This window comes from Leptonotus elevatus, chromosome 5 (genome assembly GCF_054856555.1).
Source record: "Leptonotus elevatus isolate MCC_2025b chromosome 5, RoL_Lele_1.0, whole genome shotgun sequence".
Taxonomy (NCBI): Eukaryota; Metazoa; Chordata; class Actinopteri; order Syngnathiformes; family Syngnathidae; genus Leptonotus; species Leptonotus elevatus.
In genome coordinates, this window is record NC_141243.1 from 22,847,940 (window position 1) to 22,863,099 (window position 15,160).

Sequence of the window (15,160 nt, forward strand, 5' to 3'; positions counted from 1 at the left end):
TACCCCCTCAAGCAAAAGTCTCATATCAGCGTGACACATGTCTAAGATAGACTTTTCTATTGTTTTTCGTTTATGAACTATCGTGTGATGATTTTGGCTTATTCTATTTGTGTCATCCTGTAAAATTGCACTCTACATTCCAAAAAATGGCATGTTACCGGCCACTCAAATCTTTTATCTTCCTCGAGGTCTTTAGCCTAATCATGAAAGAGAAGGAAGCATTGGTAGTTCAGTGGTAGAATTCTTGCATTCCATGCGAGAGGCCCGGGTTCGGTTCCTGGCAAATGCAGCTTAGATTTAGTAATTCAACAGCATCTTAGTATGATATTGTTCAAATCTGTTCCTGCAATTAATGTAATTGTGATTGCAATGTATGGTGAAGTGAAGTTAGTACAGTATATCAGAGGTGGCTTCCGTTTTTTTTTCTCATTGTAACATTGTCAACCGTTCGATCTGGAACGTTACTTCAGTCCCGAAAATATGACAGCAACTGTCAAAAAACCCTTGTTAAATAATCTGCCAGGCTGCCACACAAGACGAAAACAAACTACTAATGTCAGCTTTACATACACAACAAGTCACCAAAAAGCGGGGGAAGCATTTAGGCGAAGCGATCGCATATAGTCAATTTAGCACAAACGCGCACGGAGGATGCATTTGGAGCGATGGGAGGACACTGACCCTCCGTTGACCCTGATACTGACTGTTGTTTGTGCTTATGCACCGAACAGCAGCTCAGAGAGAGTACCCAACCTTTCTGGAGTCCTTGGAAGGTATGCTGGAGAGCGCTCCCCCTGGGGACTCCCTCGTTCTGCTGGGGGACTTCAACGCTCACGTGGGTAATGACAGTGAGACCTGGAGGGGCGTGATTGGGAGGAACGGACCTCCCGATCAAAACCCAAGCGGTGTTTTGTTATTGGACTTCTGTGCTCGCCACGGACTGACCATAATGAACACCATGTTTAAACACAATGGTGTCCATATGTGCACTTGGCACCAGGAATCCCTAGGCCGCAGTTCGATGATCGATTTTGTAGTATAGACGTAAAGTATACGTCTATTGTTCCGGCTGACGTGACCCTCATGTATAAAGGAGGAGCGTCGCCGGAAACGTGTCTCTCAGAACCTTCTAGCGCAAACCAATACGAGTGTGCTGAGTGACAAGCAAGCCTGGCAGTTGTTTGGGACTCATAGAACCATAGTTACATACGTAACTTTCGTTCTATTTCGTCCCTCCCGGCCGCCAGGTGGCGCTGCTGAAAAAGGAAGGATCGCCGAATACAAGCGATGTCACGAAGACCCGGGAAAGTGTACCTCATAGAGGGGCCTCCGCCGGACCTCGAACCACATCCAGTGGATTAGGAGAGGTGACATCCAAGCTGTAGAATCTGGAGAACGTGCAAGGAGACGACCAGGAAGCAGCCTCCAATGACACTCCTTTCAGAACTTCCGATGATGTAGCCACACCCCTGGTGGAGTGACTGCGCACCCCAGGAGGAGGGGGACGACCAGGGACCCGGTACGACTGCTGAATCATTTCCCCGATCCAACGTGAGAGGCGTTGCTTGGATACAGCAGCCCCTTCGTTCGGGCTGTTGTAAGCCACAAAAAGCTGGGTGGATGCGCGGAAACCTGCCGTAGCATCCAAATAAGAGCGGAGCGCCCTCACAGGACAACAAAACCCCGTTTCCGTCAATCATCACTACTCACGAACAAGGTTAAGTCCTGGAACTGTCACTGACAGACGACCCATTTTTTTTTATGATCAGCAAACACCATTAAGCATTGGTAGTTCAGTGGTTGAATTCTCGCTTGCCATGTGAGAGGCCCGGGTTCGATTCCCGGCCAATGCAGTTTAGATTTAGTCAAGTGACAGCAGCTTAGTAGGAATTTGTTCAATTCTGCTCCTGCAATGAATGTAATCGCGAATGCAATGTATGGTTATCGCCGAGTGAAGTTACTGCAATATATCAGAGGTGGCTTCTTTATTGATTTTTCAATGTAACATTGTCAACCGTTATCTCCAAGTGTTGTTACCGCAAAGGATCGTTATCACATTATACAGTTCCTTAACATTATTGCAGTGTTGGTATCACAATATATCATTATTGTTATTATTATATATTATTATTGCAATACACACATTGTAACAATAGTCCAAGAACAGTAGAATGACATGTCCCTTCAAAAATGTTTTACCTTGGTGGAGGTTTGACAGACTGTTGACTAAGAGCAATAAGCATTGGTTGTTCAGTGGTAGAATTCTCGCTTCCCATGTGAGAGGCCCGGGTTCGATTCCCGGCCAATGCAGTCTATCTTATGTAGCGATAATTGATGTTGTCTTTTGGACGAACGAGCAATTTGATCAGCGCTTGAGGAAGTCGTAATTCCCTCAATCGCCTATAGGGGCACCACGTTATGTTTACTTTCAGTTTTGGAGAAACGCAACGAATAAAATCTAAATCCTCATTTATTTATTCATAATCTGAAGTCGCCACATTCGATGTTCGTGGTTCTTTGTATTACTAAAATAATAAAAAAGTTGAAAAATGGCTGGAATGTACTGACCGGGATTCCAACGGACCTTTGGTTAATTTTGTTTATGGTTTTTCAAGCAAACTTGGCAGGGGTGGAGATTGAGCTTTCCGATAAAATACTTTGGTGCCATAAACCTGTGGTTCTGGCTGGTGAAAAGCAAACATTCACATCCTGGTGACATGGCCGGTGGTTGACTTCAAAAGGGTGTAATCTCTGTTGGGCTGTCTCTGGCTTAGGTAGAAAGGGGGAGAGCGGAGACCTCTCAGCCCCACCCCAGGTTGACCTTGCGCATATTTCTAAGAGTGAAATGTTGAGTGAAGGGAGAAAAAAAATGAGGGTGACTGGCAATGGTCGTTACACTTTACACAGGTACAACCCATTGGGTAAACAGAATTAAGCATTGGTAGTTCAATGGTAGAATTCTCGCTTGCCATGTGGGAGGCCCGGGTTCGATTCCCGGCCAATGCACAACTTCTCGTAATCAATTGTTATTATTATGGATTGTGATCCCAACGTGTAGTTATTTACCATCATTGTTTTCTCGTTATCATACCCCCTCAAGCAAAAGTCTCATATCAGCGTGACACATGTCTAAGATAGACTTTTCTATTGTTTTTCGTTTATGAACTATCGTGTGATGATTTTGGCTTATTCTATTTGTGTCATCCTGTAAAATTGCACTCTACATTCCAAAAAATGGCATGTTACCGGCCACTCAAATCTTTTATCTTCCTCGAGGTCTTTAGCCTAATCATGAAAGAGAAGGAAGCATTGGTAGTTCAGTGGTAGAATTCTTGCATTCCATGCGAGAGGCCCGGGTTCGGTTCCTGGCAAATGCAGCTTAGATTTAGTAATTCAACAGCATCTTAGTATGATATTGTTCAAATCTGTTCCTGCAATTAATGTAATTGTGATTGCAATGTATGGTGAAGTGAAGTTAGTACAGTATATCAGAGGTGGCTTCCATTTTTTTTTCTCATTGTAACATTGTCAACCGTTCGATCTGGAACGTTACTTCAGTCCCGAAAATATGACAGCAACTGTCAAAAAACCCTTGTTAAATAATCTGCCAGGCTGCCACACAAGACGAAAACAAACTACTAATGTCAGCTTTACATACACAACAAGTCACCAAAAAGCGGGGGAAGCATTTAGGCGAAGCGATCGCATATAGTCAATTTAGCACAAACGCGCACGGAGGATGCATTTGGAGCGATGGGAGGACACTGACCCTCCGTTGACCCTGATACTGACTGTTGTTTGTGCTTATGCACCGAACAGCAGCTCAGAGAGAGTACCCAACCTTTCTGGAGTCCTTGGAAGGTATGCTGGAGAGCGCTCCCCCTGGGGACTCCCTCGTTCTGCTGGGGGACTTCAACGCTCACGTGGGTAATGACAGTGAGACCTGGAGGGGCGTGATTGGGAGGAACGGACCTCCCGATCAAAACCCAAGCGGTGTTTTGTTATTGGACTTCTGTGCTCGCCACGGACTGACCATAATGAACACCATGTTTAAACACAATGGTGTCCATATGTGCACTTGGCACCAGGAATCCCTAGGCCGCAGTTCGATGATCGATTTTGTAGTATAGACGTAAAGTATACGTCTATTGTTCCGGCTGACGTGACCCTCATGTATAAAGGAGGAGCGTCGCCGGAAACGTGTCTCTCAGAACCTTCTAGCGCAAACCAATACGAGTGTGCTGAGTGACAAGCAAGCCTGGCAGTTGTTTGGGACTCATAGAACCATAGTTACATACGTAACTTTCGTTCTATTTCGTCCCTCCCGGCCGCCAGGTGGCGCTGCTGAAAAAGGAAGGATCGCCGAATACAAGCGATGTCACGAAGACCCGGGAAAGTGTACCTCATAGAGGGGCCTCCGCCGGACCTCGAACCACATCCAGTGGATTAGGAGAGGTGACATCCAAGCTGTAGAATCTGGAGAACGTGCAAGGAGACGACCAGGAAGCAGCCTCCAATGACACTCCTTTCAGAACTTCCGATGATGTAGCCACACCCCTGGTGGAGTGACTGCGCACCCCAGGAGGAGGGGGACGACCAGGGACCCGGTACGACTGCTGAATCATTTCCCCGATCCAACGTGAGAGGCGTTGCTTGGATACAGCAGCCCCTTCGTTCGGGCTGTTGTAAGCCACAAAAAGCTGGGTGGATGCGCGGAAACCTGCCGTAGCATCCAAATAAGAGCGGAGCGCCCTCACAGGACAACAAAACCCCGTTTCCGTCAATCATCACTACTCACGAACAAGGTTAAGTCCTGGAACTGTCACTGACAGACGACCCATTTTTTTTTATGATCAGCAAACACCATTAAGCATTGGTAGTTCAGTGGTTGAATTCTCGCTTGCCATGTGAGAGGCCCGGGTTCGATTCCCGGCCAATGCAGTTTAGATTTAGTCAAGTGACAGCAGCTTAGTAGGAATTTGTTCAATTCTGCTCCTGCAATGAATGTAATCGCGAATGCAATGTATGGTTATCGCCGAGTGAAGTTACTGCAATATATCAGAGGTGGCTTCTTTATTGATTTTTCAATGTAACATTGTCAACCGTTATCTCCAAGTGTTGTTACCGCAAAGGATCGTTATCACATTATACAGTTCCTTAACATTATTGCAGTGTTGGTATCACAATATATCATTATTGTTATTATTATATATTATTATTGCAATACACACATTGTAACAATAGTCCAAGAACAGTAGAATGACATGTCCCTTCAAAAATGTTTTACCTTGGTGGAGGTTTGACAGACTGTTGACTAAGAGCAATAAGCATTGGTTGTTCAGTGGTAGAATTCTCGCTTCCCATGTGAGAGGCCCGGGTTCGATTCCCGGCCAATGCAGTCTATCTTATGTAGCGATAATTGATGTTGTCTTTTGGACGAACGAGCAATTTGATCAGCGCTTGAGGAAGTCGTAATTCCCTCAATCGCCTATAGGGGCACCACGTTATGTTTACTTTCAGTTTTGGAGAAACGCAACGAATAAAATCTAAATCCTCATTTATTTATTCATAATCTGAAGTCGCCACATTCGATGTTCGTGGTTCTTTGTATTACTAAAATAATAAAAAAGTTGAAAAATGGCTGGAATGTACTGACCGGGATTCCAACGGACCTTTGGTTAATTTTGTTTATGGTTTTTCAAGCAAACTTGGCAGGGGTGGAGATTGAGCTTTCCGATAAAATACTTTGGTGCCATAAACCTGTGGTTCTGGCTGGTGAAAAGCAAACATTCACATCCTGGTGACATGGCCGGTGGTTGACTTCAAAAGGGTGTAATCTCTGTTGGGCTGTCTCTGGCTTAGGTAGAAAGGGGGAGAGCGGAGACCTCTCAGCCCCACCCCAGGTTGACCTTGCGCATATTTCTAAGAGTGAAATGTTGAGTGAAGGGAGAAAAAAAATGAGGGTGACTGGCAATGGTCGTTACACTTTACACAGGTACAACCCATTGGGTAAACAGAATTAAGCATTGGTAGTTCAATGGTAGAATTCTCGCTTGCCATGTGGGAGGCCCGGGTTCGATTCCCGGCCAATGCACGACTTCTCGTAATCAATTGTTATTATTATGGATTGTGATCCCAACGTGTAGTTATTTACCATCATTGTTTTCTCGTTATCATACCCCCTCAAGCAAAAGTCTCATATCAGCGTGACACATGTCTAAGATAGACTTTTCTATTGTTTTTCGTTTATGAACTATCGTGTGATGATTTTGGCTTATTCTATTTGTGTCATCCTGTAAAATTGCACTCTACATTCCAAAAAATGGCATGTTACCGGCCACTCAAATCTTTTATCTTCCTCGAGGTCTTTAGCCTAATCATGAAAGAGAAGGAAGCATTGGTAGTTCAGTGGTAGAATTCTTGCATTCCATGCGAGAGGCCCGGGTTCGGTTCCTGGCAAATGCAGCTTAGATTTAGTAATTCAACAGCATCTTAGTATGATATTGTTCAAATCTGTTCCTGCAATTAATGTAATTGTGATTGCAATGTATGGTGAAGTGAAGTTAGTACAGTATATCAGAGGTGGCTTCCGTTTTTTTTTCTCATTGTAACATTGTCAACCGTTCGATCTGGAACGTTACTTCAGTCCCGAAAATATGACAGCAACTGTCAAAAAACCCTTGTTAAATAATCTGCCAGGCTGCCACACAAGACGAAAACAAACTACTAATGTCAGCTTTACATACACAACAAGTCACCAAAAAGCGGGGGAAGCATTTAGGCGAAGCGATCGCATATAGTCAATTTAGCACAAACGCGCACGGAGGATGCATTTGGAGCGATGGGAGGACACTGACCCTCCGTTGACCCTGATACTGACTGTTGTTTGTGCTTATGCACCGAACAGCAGCTCAGAGAGAGTACCCAACCTTTCTGGAGTCCTTGGAAGGTATGCTGGAGAGCGCTCCCCCTGGGGACTCCCTCGTTCTGCTGGGGGACTTCAACGCTCACGTGGGTAATGACAGTGAGACCTGGAGGGGCGTGATTGGGAGGAACGGACCTCCCGATCAAAACCCAAGCGGTGTTTTGTTATTGGACTTCTGTGCTCGCCACGGACTGACCATAATGAACACCATGTTTAAACACAATGGTGTCCATATGTGCACTTGGCACCAGGAATCCCTAGGCCGCAGTTCGATGATCGATTTTGTAGTATAGACGTAAAGTATACGTCTATTGTTCCGGCTGACGTGACCCTCATGTATAAAGGAGGAGCGTCGCCGGAAACGTGTCTCTCAGAACCTTCTAGCGCAAACCAATACGAGTGTGCTGAGTGACAAGCAAGCCTGGCAGTTGTTTGGGACTCATAGAACCATAGTTACATACGTAACTTTCGTTCTATTTCGTCCCTCCCGGCCGCCAGGTGGCGCTGCTGAAAAAGGAAGGATCGCCGAATACAAGCGATGTCACGAAGACCCGGGAAAGTGTACCTCATAGAGGGGCCTCCGCCGGACCTCGAACCACATCCAGTGGATTAGGAGAGGTGACATCCAAGCTGTAGAATCTGGAGAACGTGCAAGGAGACGACCAGGAAGCAGCCTCCAATGACACTCCTTTCAGAACTTCCGATGATGTAGCCACACCCCTGGTGGAGTGACTGCGCACCCCAGGAGGAGGGGGACGACCAGGGACCCGGTACGACTGCTGAATCATTTCCCCGATCCAACGTGAGAGGCGTTGCTTGGATACAGCAGCCCCTTCGTTCGGGCTGTTGTAAGCCACAAAAAGCTGGGTGGATGCGCGGAAACCTGCCGTAGCATCCAAATAAGAGCGGAGCGCCCTCACAGGACAACAAAACCCCGTTTCCGTCAATCATCACTACTCACGAACAAGGTTAAGTCCTGGAACTGTCACTGACAGACGACCCATTTTTTTTTATGATCAGCAAACACCATTAAGCATTGGTAGTTCAGTGGTTGAATTCTCGCTTGCCATGTGAGAGGCCCGGGTTCGATTCCCGGCCAATGCAGTTTAGATTTAGTCAAGTGACAGCAGCTTAGTAGGAATTTGTTCAATTCTGCTCCTGCAATGAATGTAATCGCGAATGCAATGTATGGTTATCGCCGAGTGAAGTTACTGCAATATATCAGAGGTGGCTTCTTTATTGATTTTTCAATGTAACATTGTCAACCGTTATCTCCAAGTGTTGTTACCGCAAAGGATCGTTATCACATTATACAGTTCCTTAACATTATTGCAGTGTTGGTATCACAATATATCATTATTGTTATTATTATATATTATTATTGCAATACACACATTGTAACAATAGTCCAAGAACAGTAGAATGACATGTCCCTTCAAAAATGTTTTACCTTGGTGGAGGTTTGACAGACTGTTGACTAAGAGCAATAAGCATTGGTTGTTCAGTGGTAGAATTCTCGCTTCCCATGTGAGAGGCCCGGGTTCGATTCCCGGCCAATGCAGTCTATCTTATGTAGCGATAATTGATGTTGTCTTTTGGACGAACGAGCAATTTGATCAGCGCTTGAGGAAGTCGTAATTCCCTCAATCGCCTATAGGGGCACCACGTTATGTTTACTTTCAGTTTTGGAGAAACGCAACGAATAAAATCTAAATCCTCATTTATTTATTCATAATCTGAAGTCGCCACATTCGATGTTCGTGGTTCTTTGTATTACTAAAATAATAAAAAAGTTGAAAAATGGCTGGAATGTACTGACCGGGATTCCAACGGACCTTTGGTTAATTTTGTTTATGGTTTTTCAAGCAAACTTGGCAGGGGTGGAGATTGAGCTTTCCGATAAAATACTTTGGTGCCATAAACCTGTGGTTCTGGCTGGTGAAAAGCAAACATTCACATCCTGGTGACATGGCCGGTGGTTGACTTCAAAAGGGTGTAATCTCTGTTGGGCTGTCTCTGACTTAGGTAGAAAGGGGGAGAGCGGAGACCTCTCAGCCCCACCCCAGGTTGACCTTGCGCATATTTCTAAGAGTGAAATGTTGAGTGAAGGGAGAAAAAAAATGAGGGTGACTGGCAATGGTCGTTACACTTTACACAGGTACAACCCATTGGGTAAACAGAATTAAGCATTGGTAGTTCAATGGTAGAATTCTCGCTTGCCATGTGGGAGGCCTGGGTTCGATTCCCGGCCAATGCACGACTTCTCGTAATCAATTGTTATTATTATGGATTGTGATCCCAACGTGTAGTTATTTACCATCATTGTTTTCTCGTTATCATACCCCCTCAAGCAAAAGTCTCATATCAGCGTGACACATGTCTAAGATAGACTTTTCTATTGTTTTTCGTTTATGAACTATCGTGTGATGATTTTGGCTTATTCTATTTGTGTCATCCTGTAAAATTGCACTCTACATTCCAAAAAATGGCATGTTACCGGCCACTCAAATCTTTTATCTTCCTTGAGGTCTTTAGCCTAATCATGAAAGAGAAGGAAGCATTGGTAGTTCAGTGGTAGAATTCTTGCATTCCATGCGAGAGGCCCGGGTTTGATTCCTGGCAAATGCAGCTTCGATTTAGTAATTCAACAGCATCTTAGTATGATATTGTTCAAATCTGTTCCTGCAATTAATGTAATTGTGATTGCAATGTATGGTGAAGTGAAGTTAGTACAGTATATCAGAGGTGGCTTCCGTTTTTTTTTCTCATTGTAACATTGTCAACCGTTCGATCTGGAACGTTACTTCAGTCCCGAAAATATGACAGCAACTGTCAAAAAACCCTTGTTAAATAATCTGCCAGGCTGCCACACAAGACGAAAACAAACTACTAATGTCAGCTTTACATACACAACAAGTCACCAAAAAGCGGGGGAAGCATTTAGGCGAAGCGATCGCATATAGTCAATTTAGCACAAACGCGCACGGAGGATGCATTTGGAGCGATGGGAGGACACTGACCCTCCGTTGACCCTGATACTGACTGTTGTTTGTGCTTATGCACCGAACAGCAGCTCAGAGAGAGTACCCAACCTTTCTGGAGTCCTTGGAAGGTATGCTGGAGAGCGCTCCCCCTGGGGACTCCCTCGTTCTGCTGGGGGACTTCAACGCTCACGTGGGTAATGACAGTGAGACCTGGAGGGGCGTGATTGGGAGGAACGGACCTCCCGATCAAAACCCAAGCGGTGTTTTGTTATTGGACTTCTGTGCTCGCCACGGACTGACCATAATGAACACCATGTTTAAACACAATGGTGTCCATATGTGCACTTGGCACCAGGAATCCCTAGGCCGCAGTTCGATGATCGATTTTGTAGTATAGACGTAAAGTATACGTCTATTGTTCCGGCTGACGTGACCCTCATGTATAAAGGAGGAGCGTCGCCGGAAACGTGTCTCTCAGAACCTTCTAGCGCAAACCAATACGAGTGTCCTGAGTGACAAGCAAGCCTGGCAGTTGTTTGGGACTCATAGAACCATAGTTACATACGTAACTTTCGTTCTATTTCGTCCCTCCCGGCCGCCAGGTGGCGCTGCTGAAAAAGGAAGGAACGCCGAATACAAGCGATGTCACGAAGACCCGGGAAAGTGTACCTCATAGAGGGGCCTCCGCCGGATCTCGAACCACATCCAGTGGATTAGGAGAGGTGACATCCAAGCTGTAGAATCTGGAGAACGTGCAAGGAGACGACCAGGAAGCAGCCTCCAATGACACTCCTTTCAGAACTTCCGATGATGTAGCCACACCCCTGGTGGAGTGACTGCGCACCCCAGGAGGAGGGGGACGACCAGGGACCCGGTACGACTGCTGAATCACCTCCCCGATCCAACGTGAGAGGCGTTGCTTGGATACAGCAGCCCCTTCATTCGGGCTGTTGTAAGCCACAAAAAGCTGGGTGGATGCGCGGAAACCTGCCGTAGCATCCAAATAAGAGCGGAGCGCCCTCACAGGACAACAAAACCCCGTTTCCGTCAATCATCACTACTCACGAACAAGGTTAAGTCCTGGAACTGTCACTGACAGACGACCCATTTTTTTTTATGATCAGCAAACACCATTAAGCATTGGTAGTTCAGTGGTTGAATTCTCGCTTGCCATGTGAGAGGCCCGGGTTCGATTCCCGGCCAATGCAGTTTAGATTTAGTCAAGTGACAGCAGCTTAGTAGGAATTTGTTCAATTCTGCTCCTGCAATGAATGTAATCGCGAATGCAATGTATGGTTATCGCCGAGTGAAGTTACTGCAATATATCAGAGGTGGCTTCTTTATTGATTTTTCAATGTAACATTGTCAACCGTTATCTCCAAGTGTTGTTACCGCAAAGGATCGTTATCACATTATACAGTTCCTTAACATTATTGCAGTGTTGGTATCACAATATATCATTATTGTTATTATTATATATTATTATTGCAATACACACATTGTAACAATAGTCCAAGAACAGTAGAATGACATGTCCCTTCAAAAATGTTTTACCTTGGTGGAGGTTTGACAGACTGTTGACTAAGAGCAATAAGCATTGGTTGTTCAGTGGTAGAATTCTCGCTTCCCATGTGAGAGGCCCGGGTTCGATTCCCGGCCAATGCAGTCTATCTTATGTAGCGATAATTGATGTTGTCTTTTGGACGAACGAGCAATTTGATCAGCGCTTGAGGAAGTCGTAATTCCCTCAATCGCCTATAGGGGCACCACGTTATGTTTACTTTCAGTTTTGGAGAAACGCAACGAATAAAATCTAAATCCTCATTTATTTATTCATAATCTGAAGTCGCCACATTCGATGTTCGTGGTTCTTTGTATTACTAAAATAATAAAAAAGTTGAAAAATGGCTGGAATGTACTGACCGGGATTCCAACGGACCTTTGGTTAATTTTGTTTATGGTTTTTCAAGCAAACTTGGCAGGGGTGGAGATTGAGCTTTCCGATAAAATACTTTGGTGCCATAAACCTGTGGTTCTGGCTGGTGAAAAGCAAACATTCACATCCTGGTGACATGGCCGGTGGTTGACTTCAAAAGGGTGTAATCTCTGTTGGGCTGTCTCTGGCTTAGGTAGAAAGGGGGAGAGCGGAGACCTCTCAGCCCCACCCCAGGTTGACCTTGCGCCTATTTCTAAGAGGGAAATGTTGAGTGAAGGGAGAAAAAAAATGAGGGTGACTGGCAATAGTCGTTACACTTTACACAGGTACAACCCATTGGGTAAACACCATTAAGCATTGGTAGTTCAGTGGTTGAATTCTCGCTTGCCATGTGAGAGGCCCGGGTTCGATTCCCGGCCAATGCAGTTTAGATTTAGTCAAGTGACAGCAGCTTAGTAGGAATTTGTTCAATTCTGCTCCTGCAATGAATGTAATCGCGAATGCAATGTATGGTTATCGCCGAGTGAAGTTACTGCAATATATCAGAGGTTGCTTCTTTATTGATTTTTCAATGTAACATTGTCAACCGTTATCTCCAAGTGTTGTTACCGCAAAGGATCGTTATCACATTATACAGTTCCTTAACATTATTGCAGTGTTGGTATCACAATATATCATTATTGTTATTATTATATATTATTATTGCAATACACACATTGTAACAATAGTCCAAGAACAGTAGAATGACATGTCCCTTCAAAAATGTTTTACCTTGGTGGAGGTTTGACAGACTGTTGACTAAGAGCAATAAGCATTGGTTGTTCAGTGGTAGAATTCTCGCTTCCCATGTGAGAGGCCCGGGTTCGATTCCCGGCCAATGCAGTCTATCTTATGTAGCGATAATTGATGTTGTCTTTTGGACGAACGAGCAATTTGATCAGCGCTTGAGGAAGTCGTAATTCCCTCAATCGCCTATAGGGGCACCACGTTATGTTTACTTTCAGTTTTGGAGAAACGCAACGAATAAAATCTAAATCCTCATTTATTTATTCATAATCTGAAGTCGCCAAATTCGATGTTCGTGGTTCTTTGTATTACTAAAATAATAAAAAAGTTGAAAAATGGCTGGAATGTACTGACCGGGATTCCAACTGACCTTTGGTTAATTTTGTTTATGGTTTTTCAAGCAAACTTGGCAGGGGTGGAGATTGAGCTTTCCGATAAAATACTTTGGTGCCATAAACCTGTGGTTCTGGCTGGTGAAAAGCAAACATTCACATCCTGGTGACATGGCCGGTGGTTGACTTCAAAAGGGTGTAATCTCTGTTGGGCTGTCTCTGCCTTAGGTAGAAAGGGGGAGAGCGGAGACCTCTCAGCCCCACCCCAGGTTGACCTTGCGCATATTTCTAAGAGTGAAATGTTGAGTGAAGGGAGAAAAAAAATGAGGGTGACTGGCAATAGTCGTTACACTTTACACAGGTACAACCCATTGGGTAAACAGAATTAAGCATTGGTAGTTCAATGGTAGAATTCTCGCTTGCCATGTGGGAGGCCCGGGTTCGATTCCCGGCCAATGCACGACTTCTCGTAACCAATTGTTATTATTATGGATTTTGATCCCAACGTGTAGTTATTTACCATCATTGTTTTCTCGTTATCATACCCCCTCAAGCAAAAGTCTCATATCAGCGTGACACATGTCTAAGATAGACTTTTCTATTGTTTTTCGTTTATGAACTATCGTGTGATGATTTTGGCTTATTCTATTTGTGTCATCCTGTAAAATTGCACTCTACATTCCAAAAAATGGCATGTTACCGGCCACTCAAATATTTTATCTTCCTCGAGGTCTTTAGCCTAATCATGAAAGAGAAGGAAGCATTGGTAGTTCAGTGGTAGAATTCTTGCATTCCATGCGAGAGGCCCGGGTTCGATTCCTGCTAAATGCAGCTTCGATTTAGTAATTCAACAGCATCTTAGTATGATATTGTTCAAATCTGTTCCTGCAATTAATGTAATTGTGATTGCAATGTATGGTGAAGTGAAGTTAGTACAGTATATCAGAGGTGGCTTCCGTTTTTTTTTCTCATTGTAACATTGTCAACCGTTCGATCTGGAACGTTACTTCAGTCCCGAAAATATGACAGCAACTGTCAAAAAACCCTTGTTAAATAATCTGCCAGGCTGCCACACAAGACGAAAACAAACTACTAATGTCAGCTTTACATACATAACAAGTAACCAAAAAGCGGGGGAAGCATTTAGGCGAAGCGATCGCATATAGTCAATTTAGCACAAACGCGCACGGAGGATGCATTTGGAGCGATGGGAGGACACTGACCCTCCGTTGACCCTGATACTGACTGTTGTTTGTGCTTATGCACCGAACAGCAGCTCAGAGAGAGTACCCAACCTTTCTAGAGTCCTTGGAAGGTATGCTGGAGAGCGCTCCCCCTGGGGACTCCCTCGTTCTGCTGGGGGACTTCAACGCTCACGTGGGTAATGACAGTGAGACCTGGAGGGGCGTGATTGGGAGGAACGGACCTCCCGATCAAAACCCAAGCGGTGTTTTGTTATTGGACTTCTGTGCTCGCCACGGACTGACCATAATGAACACCATGTTTAAACACAATGGTGTCCATATGTGCACTTGGCACCAGGAATCCCTAGGCCGCAGTTCGATGATCGATTTTGTAGTATAGACGTAAAGTATACGTCTATTGTTCCGGCTGACGTGACCCTCATGTATAAAGGAGGAGCGTCGCCGGAAACGTGTCTCTCAGAACCTTCTAGCGCAAACCAATACGAATGTCCTGAGTGACAAGCAAGCCTGGCAGTTGTTTGGGACTCATAGAACCATAGTTACATACGTAACTTTCGTTCTATTTCGTCCCTCCCGGCCGCCAGGTGGCGCTGCTGAAAAAGGAAGGAACGCCGAATACAAGCGATGTCACGAAGACCCGGGAAAGTGTACCTCATAGAGGGGCCTCCGCCGGACCTCGAACCACATCCAGTGGATTAGGAGAGGTGACATCCAAGCTGTAGAATCTGGAGAACGTGCAAGGAGACGACCAGGAAGCAGCCTCCAATGACACTCCTTTCAGAACTTCCAATGATGTAGCCACACCCCTGGTGGAGTGACTGCGCACCCCAGGAGGAGGGGGACGACCAGGGACCCGGTACGACTGCTGAATCACCTCCCCGATCCAACGTGAGAGGCATTGCTTGGATACAGCAGCCCCTTCGTTCGGGCTGTTGTAAGCCACAAAAAGCTGGGTGGATGCGCGGAAACCTGCCGTAGCATCCAAATAAGAG

At 45.1% G+C, this 15,160-nt stretch overlaps 14 non-coding genes across 14 annotated transcripts; all 14 read left to right on the forward strand.

The window, feature by feature from the left end:
• Nucleotides 1–1,782: 1,782 nt before the first annotated feature.
• trnag-gcc (transfer RNA glycine (anticodon GCC)) lies at nucleotides 1,783–1,853 on the forward strand. The gene has a single exon. It is a non-coding gene; the product is annotated as a tRNA-Gly (tRNA).
• A 386-nt stretch (nucleotides 1,854–2,239) lies between these two features.
• Nucleotides 2,240–2,310, forward strand: trnag-ccc (transfer RNA glycine (anticodon CCC)). The gene has a single exon. It is a non-coding gene; the product is annotated as a tRNA-Gly (tRNA).
• Nucleotides 2,311–2,935: 625 nt separating this feature from the next.
• On the forward strand, nucleotides 2,936–3,006 carry trnag-gcc (transfer RNA glycine (anticodon GCC)). Its single transcript has one exon. It is a non-coding gene; the product is annotated as a tRNA-Gly (tRNA).
• A 1,864-nt stretch (nucleotides 3,007–4,870) lies between these two features.
• trnag-gcc (transfer RNA glycine (anticodon GCC)) lies at nucleotides 4,871–4,941 on the forward strand. Its single transcript has one exon. It is a non-coding gene; the product is annotated as a tRNA-Gly (tRNA).
• A 386-nt stretch (nucleotides 4,942–5,327) lies between these two features.
• Nucleotides 5,328–5,398, forward strand: trnag-ccc (transfer RNA glycine (anticodon CCC)). The gene has a single exon. It is a non-coding gene; the product is annotated as a tRNA-Gly (tRNA).
• A 625-nt stretch (nucleotides 5,399–6,023) lies between these two features.
• trnag-gcc (transfer RNA glycine (anticodon GCC)) lies at nucleotides 6,024–6,094 on the forward strand. The gene has a single exon. It is a non-coding gene; the product is annotated as a tRNA-Gly (tRNA).
• Nucleotides 6,095–7,958: 1,864 nt separating this feature from the next.
• trnag-gcc (transfer RNA glycine (anticodon GCC)) lies at nucleotides 7,959–8,029 on the forward strand. Its single transcript has one exon. It is a non-coding gene; the product is annotated as a tRNA-Gly (tRNA).
• A 386-nt stretch (nucleotides 8,030–8,415) lies between these two features.
• Nucleotides 8,416–8,486, forward strand: trnag-ccc (transfer RNA glycine (anticodon CCC)). Its single transcript has one exon. It is a non-coding gene; the product is annotated as a tRNA-Gly (tRNA).
• Nucleotides 8,487–9,111: 625 nt separating this feature from the next.
• Nucleotides 9,112–9,182, forward strand: trnag-gcc (transfer RNA glycine (anticodon GCC)). The gene has a single exon. It is a non-coding gene; the product is annotated as a tRNA-Gly (tRNA).
• Nucleotides 9,183–11,046: 1,864 nt separating this feature from the next.
• Nucleotides 11,047–11,117, forward strand: trnag-gcc (transfer RNA glycine (anticodon GCC)). Its single transcript has one exon. It is a non-coding gene; the product is annotated as a tRNA-Gly (tRNA).
• A 386-nt stretch (nucleotides 11,118–11,503) lies between these two features.
• trnag-ccc (transfer RNA glycine (anticodon CCC)) lies at nucleotides 11,504–11,574 on the forward strand. The gene has a single exon. It is a non-coding gene; the product is annotated as a tRNA-Gly (tRNA).
• Nucleotides 11,575–12,199: 625 nt separating this feature from the next.
• Nucleotides 12,200–12,270, forward strand: trnag-gcc (transfer RNA glycine (anticodon GCC)). Its single transcript has one exon. It is a non-coding gene; the product is annotated as a tRNA-Gly (tRNA).
• Nucleotides 12,271–12,656: 386 nt separating this feature from the next.
• Nucleotides 12,657–12,727, forward strand: trnag-ccc (transfer RNA glycine (anticodon CCC)). Its single transcript has one exon. It is a non-coding gene; the product is annotated as a tRNA-Gly (tRNA).
• Nucleotides 12,728–13,352: 625 nt separating this feature from the next.
• trnag-gcc (transfer RNA glycine (anticodon GCC)) lies at nucleotides 13,353–13,423 on the forward strand. Its single transcript has one exon. It is a non-coding gene; the product is annotated as a tRNA-Gly (tRNA).
• Nucleotides 13,424–15,160: the final 1,737 nt, after the last annotated feature.